The sequence below is a fragment of the Nyctereutes procyonoides genome, unplaced genomic scaffold, assembly GCF_905146905.1.
Source record: "Nyctereutes procyonoides isolate TBG_1078 unplaced genomic scaffold, NYPRO_anot_genome, whole genome shotgun sequence".
In the NCBI taxonomy this organism is placed as follows: Eukaryota; Metazoa; Chordata; class Mammalia; order Carnivora; family Canidae; genus Nyctereutes; species Nyctereutes procyonoides.
In genome coordinates this window covers 52,753,038-52,764,368 of record NW_026575125.1, presented here as the reverse complement: position 1 = coordinate 52,764,368, position 11,331 = coordinate 52,753,038, and the positions used below count along the sequence as shown (strand labels likewise).

The 11,331-nt window shown below is 39.3% G+C and overlaps 1 pseudogene; it reads left to right on the top strand.

Moving 5' to 3' along the window:
• The first annotated feature begins 3,321 nt into the window (after window positions 1–3,321).
• LOC129517946 (RNA-binding protein EWS-like) overlaps window positions 3,322–11,331 on the top strand; it is a 112,264-nt pseudogene continuing 104,254 nt past the window's right edge.

Genomic DNA, 11,331 nt, shown 5'->3' with positions numbered 1-11,331 from the left:
GATCTTAGGGGAAAGGCTTCGAGTGTTTCCCCCTTGAGAATGATATTTGCTGTGGGCTTTCGTAGATGGCTTTTAAGATGCTGAGGAATGTACCCACTATCCCTACACTCTTAATAGTTTTGATCGGGAATGGATGCTGTATTTTGTCAAATGCTTTCTCTGCATCTATTGAGAGGATCATATGGTTCTTGTTTATTCTCTTGCTGATATGATCTATCACATTGGTTGCTTAAGAGTGCTGAACCAGCCTTGCATCCTGTGGATAAATCCCACTTGGTCATGGTGAATAATCTTCCGAATGTACTGCTAGATCCTATTAGCTAGTATCTTGTTGAGAATTTTTGCATCTGTGTTCAAAAGCGATATTGATCTATAATTCTCCTTTTTGGTGGGGTCTTTGTCTGGTGATGCTGGCCTCAGAGTACTTTGGAAGTACTCCATCTCTTTCTATCTTTCCAAACAGCTTTAGTAGAATAGGTATGATTTCTTCTTTAAACGTTTGATAGAATTCCCCTGGGAAGCCATCTGGCCCTGGACTTTGTGTCTTGGGAGGTTTTTGATGACTGCTTCAATTTCCTCCCTGTTATCAGCTTGTTCAGATTTTCTATTTCTTCCTGTTCCAGTTTTGGTAGTTTGTGGTTTTCCAGAAATGCGTCCTTTTCCTCTAGATTGCCTAATTTATTGACGTATAGCTGCCTATAATAAGTTTTTAAAATTGTTTGTATTTCCTTGGTATTGGTATTGGTGGTGATCTCTCCTTTCTCATTCATAATTTTATTCATTTGAGTCCTTTCTCTCTTCTTTTAAATAAGGCTGACTTATGGTTTATCTATCTTATTAATTCTTTCAAAGAACCAATTCCTGGTTTTGTTGATCTGTTCCACAGTTCTTCTGGTCTCGATTTCGTTGAGTTCTGCTTGAATCTTTATTAACTCTCTTCTTCTGTTGGGAGTAGGATCTATTTGCTGTTTTTTCTCCAGCGCCTTTAGGTGCAAGGTTAGCTTTTGTATTTGAGTTCTTTCCAATTTTTGGATGGAGGCTTGTATTGAAATGTATTTCCCCTTCAGGGCTGCTTTTGCTGTATCCCAAGATTTTGAACGGTTGTATCTTCATTCTGATTAGTTTCCATGAATCTTTTTAATTCTTCCCTAATTTCCTGGTTGACCCTTTCATCTTTTAGCAGGATGGTCCTTAACCTCCATTTGTTTGGAATCCTTCCAAACTTCTTCTTGTGATTTAGTTTCAAAGCATTATGGTCTGAAAATATGCAGGGTATAATTCCAATCTTTTGGTATCGGTTGAGACCTGATTTGTGACCCAGTACGTGGTCTATTCTGGAGGAAGTTCCACGTGCACTTGAGAAGAATGTGTATTCAGTTGCATTTGGATGTGAAGTTCTGTAAATATCTGTGAAATCCATCTGGTCCAGTGTATCATTTAAAGCTCTTGTTTCTTTGGAGATGTTGTGCTTAGAAGATCTGTCGATTATAGAAAGCACTGTGTTCAAGTCACCAAGCACCAAGCATAAGTGTATTATTATCTAAGTATGTCTTAACTTTGGTTATTAATTGATTGATATACTTGGCAGCTCCCACATTCGGGGCATAAAGATTGATGATTGTTAGGTCCTCTTGTTGGATAGATCCTTTAAGTAGGATATAGTGTCCCACTTCATCTCTTACTATGGTCTTTGGGATCTACTTTAATTTATCTGATATGAGGATTACTACCCCTGCTTTCCTTTGTGGACCATTTGAATGGTAAATGGTTACCCAACCTTTTATTTTCAGGCTGTAGGTGTCCTTACATCTAAAATGAGTGTCTTGTAGTTAGCAAATAGATGGACCTTGCTTTTTTATCCAGTCTGAAACCCTGTGCCTTTTGATGGGATCATTAAGCCCATTCACTTCAGAGTTATTGTTGAAAGATATGAATTTAGTGTTATCATGATACCTTTTCAGTCCCTGTTTTTGTGGGTTGTTTCCTTGGACTTCCTCTTTATATTACAGAGTCCCCCGTAATATTTATTTCAGACCTGATTTGGTGGTCACCTATTTTTTCAGTTTCTGCCTATCTTGGAAGCTCTTTATCTCTCCTTTTCTGATTGAGAGCCTTGCTGGATAAAGTATTCTTGGCTGCAGGTTCTTCTCATTTATGACCCTGAATATATCCTGCCAATCCTTTCTGGCCTGCCAGGTCTCTGTGGAGAGGTCTGCTGTTAACCTAATACTTCTCCCCATAAAGGTTAGGGATCTCTTGTCTCTTGGTGCTTTAAGGATCTTCTTTTTATCTTTGGAATTTGCAAGCTTCATTATTAAATGTCAAAGTGTTGAGTGGTTTTTATTGATTTTAGGGGGGATCTCTCTGTCTCCTGGATATGAATGCCTGTTTCCCTTCCCAAGTTAGGAAAGTTCTCATCTATGATTTGTTCAAATACACTTTCTAGTCCTCTGTCCCTTTTGGCGCCCTCTGGAACCCCAATTAAATGTAGATTTTTCCTTCTGAGGCTGTCATTTATTTCCCTTAACCTATCCTCTTGATCTTTTAATTGTTTTTCTCTTTTTTCCTCAGCTTCCTTCCTTGCCATCAACTTGTCTTCTATGTCACTCACTGGTTCTTCTACCTCATTAACCCTCATCGTTAAGACCTCCAGTTTCGATTACATCTCATTTAATTGATTTTTAACTTCAGCCTGATTAGATCTAAATTCTGCAGTCTTGAATCCTTTATGCTTTTTTCTAGAGCCACCAGTAGCTTTATAATTGTGCTTCTGAATTGGCTTTCTGGCATTGAATTGTAATGCATATTTTGTAACTCTGTGGCAGAGAGGACTGTTGCTGATTTTTTTTTTTTTGTGGTGAGTTTCTCCTTCTAGTCATTTAGCACAGTGCAGAGTGGCCATAAACAAGGTGTACTCGAAAAAGGAGAAAAAGAGAAAAAAAAAACGGGGGGGGGGGACAAACAAAAAATAAAAAACAAGGGAGAGTATCCCCTGGTTCTATATTCTGGAAATCCCTCAACTTCCTCTGGAACTTTCCAGTGTTGCTTGGTCAATAAGTTGCTTTTCCCCTTTCCTTCCAGCTGGTCTTCTGGTGGAGGGGCTTGCTGGGCTGATTCTCAGGTGTGTGCACCTGGGGGAGCTGTCCAGCCCCCTGCCGGGTGCATGGCTCAGTGGGAGCTGTTTGTCCTGTGAGGCCCCTGCTCAGTCCCAGGCACAAGGTGACACCAGGAGGAACAACAACAGTGGCGTCAGCCAGCTCTCCAGCTCTGGAGTTATCTCACGCAGTAACTACCGGCCACTCCCAGTCCACAGGGGCCTGGATGCTCAGAGGGCATCCCCCATCCCTCCTGTCCCCCTCCCGATCTGCACAGCTTGGGGCCGCCCTGCAGCAGGAGTGTCCTCGCTGCCCTGGGCCCTTCCGGCCTCTGCCTATCCCAGGGGGTGCACTGGAGCCTGCGCTGTGCCCCTCAGCCCCCTTGGCTCCAGGGCCTGTACCACTGGAATTGCGTTCCCAGAGCCGCACAGCCCCCTTCCCGCAGAGCCGAAGCCGCCTGAGCTGCTCTGGAGGCCCCGCCAGGTGCGTGCTGCAGCCCTTTAGGGAGCTCGGCCCAGGTGTGTGGCGCGCTCTCTCCCGGGGTGCAGTTCCTCTGTTAGTGCCCCTGGAAGCCTGAGGGCATCACTGCCCCTCCTGGGATCCTGCCCGAGCTCCCTGTGAGTGCCTTTCCATCAGGGAAGATTGGTAAAGTTTCTGCTTCTACGGGACAGGACTTTCGTGTCCTGGGGTCACTCGCCACCCAGCCTTAGCCCGGCTCCTCGTGGGGACCCCGCCCCCTTGGATGCTTTTTTATTTGTTTATTTTTTTCTGTCTTCCTACCTTGATAGAATCGTGAACTCTTCTCATTGTAGCATTCCATCTGTTTTTTAATCTCAGGCCAAATTTGTAGGTTTTCAGGATGATTTGAAAGTTATCTAGGTAAGTAGGTGGGGACAGGTGACTTGGGGACCCTACTCTTCTACCATCTTGCCCTGCCTCTCCTCAGAAAGTTGTAGAATCATGCCTAAAATAATGCCTGGTACCTAATAGATGTTCAATAAGTATATGTGGGTAACTGATTGACCCAGGTTCTGCTGTTAACTTATTGTGCATCCTTGGGAAAGTCACTTTCCCTCTTTGGGACTCAAATTTCCAATCTGTAAAGTGATGACAATAATCCATGCCAAGTCTACTACCAAAAAAGTGTTGAGGACTACATGAGAAAATGGATATGGAAGGGCTGTGTGCCCATTAGAGGTAATTATTGTTGTATTTAGAGTCCAGGTCATATAAATTCCCCCAAAAGAGAGTATAAACATCAAATCCACTAGCAAAGCTAGAGTTATATGGAGGGAGAGTAGGAGGAAGGAACAACCATAAGAAGCTTGTTGATAACAATCTGAAGTTCTCAGTTTATCACTTTTATTCAAGAGGTGATAGAAGAGACCTGGACCTTATTAAGGATTAGAAGTACCCCAAAACAGAGATATGTCAACTCTCTGCCTCCTGAAGGATTTTACTCAAACCAGAGAGTCAGTGTAGTAGAGTGGCAATGGCACAAATTCTGGAACCAGACATCTTAATTTGAATCTAGGCCCTGTGATATAATGTATGTGTGACCCTGAGCAAGCCACGTGATCTCTTGGTGACTTAGTTTCTCCCCTGAATTAATATCAAAATTAAGAAGTGTTGGAGAAGATGGCAGAGGAGTAGGGCAACTTTTTGCAAGATACATCTATGAAGGCCAAGGAAACCAAAGCAAAAATGAACTATCGATACTTAATCAAGATAAAAAGCTTCTGCACAGCAAAAGAAAGAGTCAACACAACTAAGACAACCTACAGAATAGGAAAAGATATTTGCATATGACATATCACATAAAGGGTTAGTATCCAAGACCTATAAAGAACTTATTCAACTCAACAGCAAAGAAACAAACAATCCAATCATGAATTGGGCAAAAGACATGAACAATAATTTCACAGAGGAAGACATAGACATGGCCAACAATCACATGAGAAAATGCTCCACATCACTGGCCATCAGGGAAATACAAATCAAAACCACAATGAGATACCACCTCAAACCAGTGAGAATGGGGTGAAAATTAGCCAAGGCAGGAAACAGCAAATGTTGGAGAGGATGTGGAGAAAGGGGAACCCTCTTGCACTGTTGGTGGGAATGTGAACAGCCACTCTGGAAAACTGTGTGGAGATTCCTCAAAGAGTTAAAAATAGAAGTGCCCTACGTCCCAGCAATTGCACTGCTGGGGATTTACCCCAAAGATTCAGATGCAGTGAAATGGCAGGATACCTGCACCCCAATATTTATAGCAGCAATAGCCAAACTGTGGAAGAAGCCTCAGTGTCCATCAAAAGATGGATGTATAAAGATGTGTCTATATATACAATGGAATATTACTCAGCCATTAGAAACGACAGATACCCACCATTTGCTTCAACAGGGATAGAACAGGAGGGTATGCTGAGTGAAGTAAGTCAATCGGAGAAGGACAAACATTACATGGTTTCATTCATTCGGGGAATATAAAAAGTAGTGAACGGGATTAAAGGGTAAAGGAGAGAAAATGAGTGGGAAATATAAGAGAGGGTGACAGAACATGAGAGACTCCTAACTCTGGGAAACAAGGGGTAGTAGAAGGGGAAGTGGGCAGGGAGTTGGGGTAACTAGGTGACAGAGACTGAGGGGGGCACTTGACAGGATTAGCACTGGGTGTTATACTATATGTTGGCAAATCGAACTTTAATAAAAACAAAAAAGAAAATCATCACAGTGAATTATAATGAATTACTTTTTCGTGTCTTCCTCTAATCTATATTGACTGTATCTCCAGTGTCTCTAAAAAGACAGATATTCATAAATATTTGTGAAACTGAAGAAACAACTTTTTGTCAGTCTCAAACTGTTGCAAAAACAACAAAATTCCCTTATAATGGAAAGGTTCAAATAATGGCAAGATTATTTTTTACCAACGGACTTGCAAAGGGATTTCTGTTCTGATAGGAATATTAAAGGCTAAATGAGGTATGAGGACCTCATTAATCCTATAATCCTATGAAGGAGTTGTGATGTTGTGGATTGTACTGATAGGGATATAAATGCTATGCTTGCAAATTATAGAATTGGCTATGAATCTGTGCTTTACCATTCATTTACTATATAATATCAGGCAAAGTGTTTTCCTTCTCTGGACTTCAATTCCATTATCTTCCTAAGAATTAGATTGGTCTAGTGGAAAGAGTGATTTCCAAACTATTCCCTGGAGTGCAGAGGTTGCTACAAAAGAAAGACTGCTATAGGAAATATGTAAAGGAAAGGTAATGCAAGATAGCCCTGCCCCAGCCTTTCTCTCAAATTTGTTTTCAACCACAACAGAGTTCTTTTGGTCTTTTCCCCTATTAGTTTGTATTTTCATTTTTGTTTTTTATTATTAAGTGGTCTATGCTTACAAAAAATGTCATCCAATATAGGATAACAACGAAAATAATCATAGCACACATGAATATGGTGCTCATCTGCATGTTACAAATCGTTCTTGGTACTTTATAAATATTAAATTTAAAACATACATGTATGAGGTATAAAGCGCAAAAAGCTGCTAAGATCCTTCACTGACCATTCTCTGCAGCAAATCCATTCCTCTTCCCTGAAATAACCACTATTTTCCATTTGGTTTGTATCCTTCCAGACTTTTTTTCATTCATTAAAAAAATTATGTGTTTTATATTTCTAAGCCTGTATATATTTTTATATAAGTAGACTCATACTATTCATATTGTTCTGCACTTTTCTTCACTCATCAGGGAAATTATTGCCTCTGTGCATATTGAGCTGCTTCACTCTTATATAAGGCTATATTATATTCCATTATTTAACAGTACCATAATGTACCTAATAAGTTCTCAGTTGATTGATTTTTAAGTTGCTTGAAATATTTTGCCATTACAATATTACAAGGAATGTCCTAGGACATATCTTTATGCACATGTGCAAATACTTCCATAAAACAAGAAGGAAAAAAACAAGTTATCATTTTACATTTTGTCATTCTTTCAAATTAACACCCCCAAAATGACTGTGCCCATTTATACTTCTATCAATGGGCTTTCTATATCTTCACCAATGCTGGATAATATCATTCTTTAAAATCTTTCCCAATAAAATGGTATCTCACAGTTGATTTTATTTGCATTTTCTTGATTACTAGTGCACTTGAGCTTTTTCTCATACTTTTATTGGCCATTTGTATTTGCTCTTCTGAATTGCTTTTCTCCACTATTTGCATTTTTTCTTTTATAATTCCCAGACTCTCTATGCTTGTTATAGACGTTAATCTTTTCTCCATTAATAACATGCTTTCATGTCTTGGCTACTATGAATAATGTTGCCACAAACATGGAAAGGTGAAATCTCTTTAAAATAATGATTTCATTTCCTTTGGATATACACCCAGATTTGTTATTTCTGGATTATATGGTATTTCTATTTAAAAAAATTTAGGAACCTTCATACTGTTTTCCATAGTGGCTGTACCTAATTACATTCTCAGTTCATAAAAGTTCAATTTTCTTACATCCTTGCCAACATCGGTTATCTCTTGTTGCTTTTTTTAAAAAAAATTAATTTAAAATTCAATTTAAGTAACATATAGTGTAGTAATAGTTTCAGAGGTAGAGTTTAGTGATTGCATATAATACCCGTGTTCATTACATCAAGCACCCTACTTAATGTTCATCATGCAGTTACCCCATCCCTCTACCCACCTCCCTTCCTGCAACCCTCAGTTTTTTTCTTGTTGCTTTTGAAAATTTTATTTCATGATAGTCATTATAACAGATACCAGGTGATATCTCATTGTGACTTTGGTTTACATTTCTCTGATGATTAGTGAGTGATGTTGAGCACCTTTCATATACCTGTTGGCAATTTCAATGACCTCTTTCTCTTTTGAGAAATTTCTATTTTGTACTTATTCCATTTTAATTGGGTTATTGATTGGTTGATTGATTTGCTATTGAGTTGCTATCTGAGACAATTAAGGTTAAACCTGGGGACACAATGCTATGTTCAATAAGCCAGACACAGAAAGACAAATACTGCATGATCTCACTTATTTATGGAATCTAAACAAGTCAGGCTCATAAAAACAGAAAGTAGAATGGTAGTTACCAGAGACTAGGGAGTGGATGAAATGGGGAGAAGTTGACATCAAAAGGTACAATGGTTGAATTATGTGGGATAAATTCTGAAGATTTTTTTTTTTTAGGTTTGACACAGACAGACACCTTGGTGATGTAGGGTTATTGAATAAATTTAAATGGCAAGTTTATTGTTGCCATTGCATCAATTCATAACTCTTTTTCAGGCTCAAAAGGTGAAAAGTAATGATATTAAACAAATGCTAGACAGCATTAACAGAAAGTTTTTTCAGACTCCTGGTCATAAAGTTCTTATGGTTCACATTGAATCAGAGAGTAGACATTTTTGATTACCCACCTACCTCCAAGCAAACTGAACACTGTCTAGCAGAACACTGGTTGCATACAGCATCCAAAACCAATGCTGTAACAAGTGGTAGAGTTACAAAAGGATATACATGAACATTTCTTAAAAGCACGTATGATAGTATCCGAGATCTTTATATTGTTTAGGAAAGCACTGGCACAGGCGTGGTTCTCAAGAATTAACATGCAGCAAAGTATCTATTCCATAGCTTTTCCCCTGGGTCTGCCCAGTTTTCTCAAAAATCCATAGTGCTCGTCACCCACAGGGACAGGAACAAAGCCACTGAAGAAATAACTCAAAATTTAAATCCTACTGGTGATGGGAATACACTCATTTTTGTACAGAAACAAGAGTCTACTAACTAGTATCTAATATTTCAAGAATGCTTGGTATATCACTGTATAGATATTGAAATTTGAGGGTATGCTGGAGTATTGGCTAAGTCCATCAATCTTTATCTGCCAGGAAAGCATTTCAGATCTACTGGCAGCTGGGAACAAGTGCTTCTGGCTGCTTTTTGTGTTTTCTGGTGCTCAATTGTGATGGGAAACTAGCCAAACAAAATGGTGGTATATGTTCTTTCCAAAATGAGGAGTGCTTAAGTGCCTTCTATTGTTTTGGTTGTCCTTATTTGTTATTGGTGCCACATTTAAAGAGGAAAGTACTTACATAATAAGCACCACAGTGTGCCTTACATACCCAAATACAATTTTTTACATTAAAAATTCTTTTAAATGGCTTGGGTTATTGGTTGGGGAAGGAGAACTTGGTACACAGGAGTTTGAATGTTATTCATGCTTATTTTAGAAGTGCTTCAAATCCTTCAATACGTTTCTGAAAAGTTGTCCGATTAGATGGCTGGAATTCCCAGCATTTTCTCATAAGTTGATAAACCTCTTCTGGACAGTGAAGTGGACAAGGCAAACGTTTTCCTTCTTTTAACGTATTCACAAGTCTTGTTACTGTCATCTGGCCATGAGTTGGGCCTGTCATTTTCAGAAACAATGCCATGGGGCTGGAATCTGAGTCACAGTAAGTAAGCAACTCATGCAGGGTCACTCCAAATGACCAGACATCAGAGGCGATATAAAATTTACACTGAATTAAACATTCAGGAGCATACCAAAACACAGGGCTGTCCCGATCATCCTTGACTGTGTAGTACTCCTTGTCAGTTTCAGTTGCTTTGGTCAAACCAAGTCTCCAATTTTCACTTGGTGTTCACTCTCAAAGAGGACATTCCTTGCTGCTATGTCCCGGTGAACATACTGCCAAGAACCTAAATAGTCCATCCCCTTATAAATCTGAACGGCATATTTTAACTGTTGTTTGAGGTTAATTTTGTTCTTATTCTTGGGAAGATATTCCTTAAGACTTCCTGAAGGCAGAAATTCCATGATGAACTTAATACCATTTCCTCCGTCTTCTGTATAGATGCCTTTGTACTTCACAATGTTCTCATGATAAAGGTTCCTTAGAATTTCGGTTTTCTTCTTCTATAGTACAGCATGGTGACTATAGTTAACACTGTATTGTATATTTGATATTTGCTTAGGGAGTTGATCTTAAGTGTTTTCACCATGCACACAAAAAAATCATAACTATGTGAGGTGATGGGTTATGTTACTTAGCTTGATTGTGTTAGTCATTTCACATTGTATATGCACATTAAAACATCATATACACCTTAAATATATACAACTTTTATTTGTCAAATATACATCAATAAAGCTGGGGAAAAAATAGAGGATACCAAGGAATAACCTTCACAAGATTGGTGCTAAACCCAAGTGAAGAAAACCACAGAATTTTACTGAGAGATATGAAAAAAATAATTGAATATATATAGAAACATCTGAGAAAAATACATATTATAAAGCTACTAAAAAGAAAGTTTATTAAAAGAAAATTTTTTACCTCTAAGGTTTTTTGGGTGCTAATAAAAACCTCAAGATTTTCTCAGTGGCTCCAAATCAGCTGGTTTGCTTTCAACAAACTCCAATTCCTGTGTCCTGTGTTCTTGAGTGGGCCCCTTATTCTTGTGCACTCAAATTTGGGGGCCTTTAGTCTAGGTGATTTTGAATATCCCTTTTAGATTCCCCCCACTTTCTGATTTTCTTCTCTTCAATTGTCACTTACTGCTCACATTGCTTTCTTTTTTTTTTAAATATATATATATTTTTAATTTATTTATGATAGTCAGAGAGAGAGAGAGAGAGAGAGAGAGAGAGAGGCAGAGACATAGGCAGAGGGAGAAGCAGGCTCCATGCACCGGGAGCCCGACATGGGATTCGATCCCGGGTCTCCAGGATCGCGCCCTGGGCCAAAGGCAGGCGCCAAACCGCTGCGCCACCCAGGGATCCCCTCTCACATTGCTTTCTTTAGTAGTGCAGTGAAGTAGGATCAATAGGCCACAGTTTCTTCTAAATATTAGGCCTGTTCATCCCAGAAGCATGCCATATAGTCTAGCCTGCTTGTGCATTGGCTGATAATAGACAACCACTAAATGGTTCCCTACCCTCTACTGCTCACTTGTCCTTCAAGAAATCCTTTGATGAATTTGGGAGAAGGCTCATTTTGCTTTGTTGACTGTGCTGCAAGGAAGTTCGTATCATTAGGGTAATCCTCAAGTGATGAAGCAGTTGACAGCTGGGTTGCAATCTACGCCCATCCCATGCTTCTCAGCCTTTGTGGTGACCTACTTTGCAAAACAGGGTATGGGCTTTTCCTCTGTTACAACTCTAGATTTTCCAGGAAATTCTGCTGGATG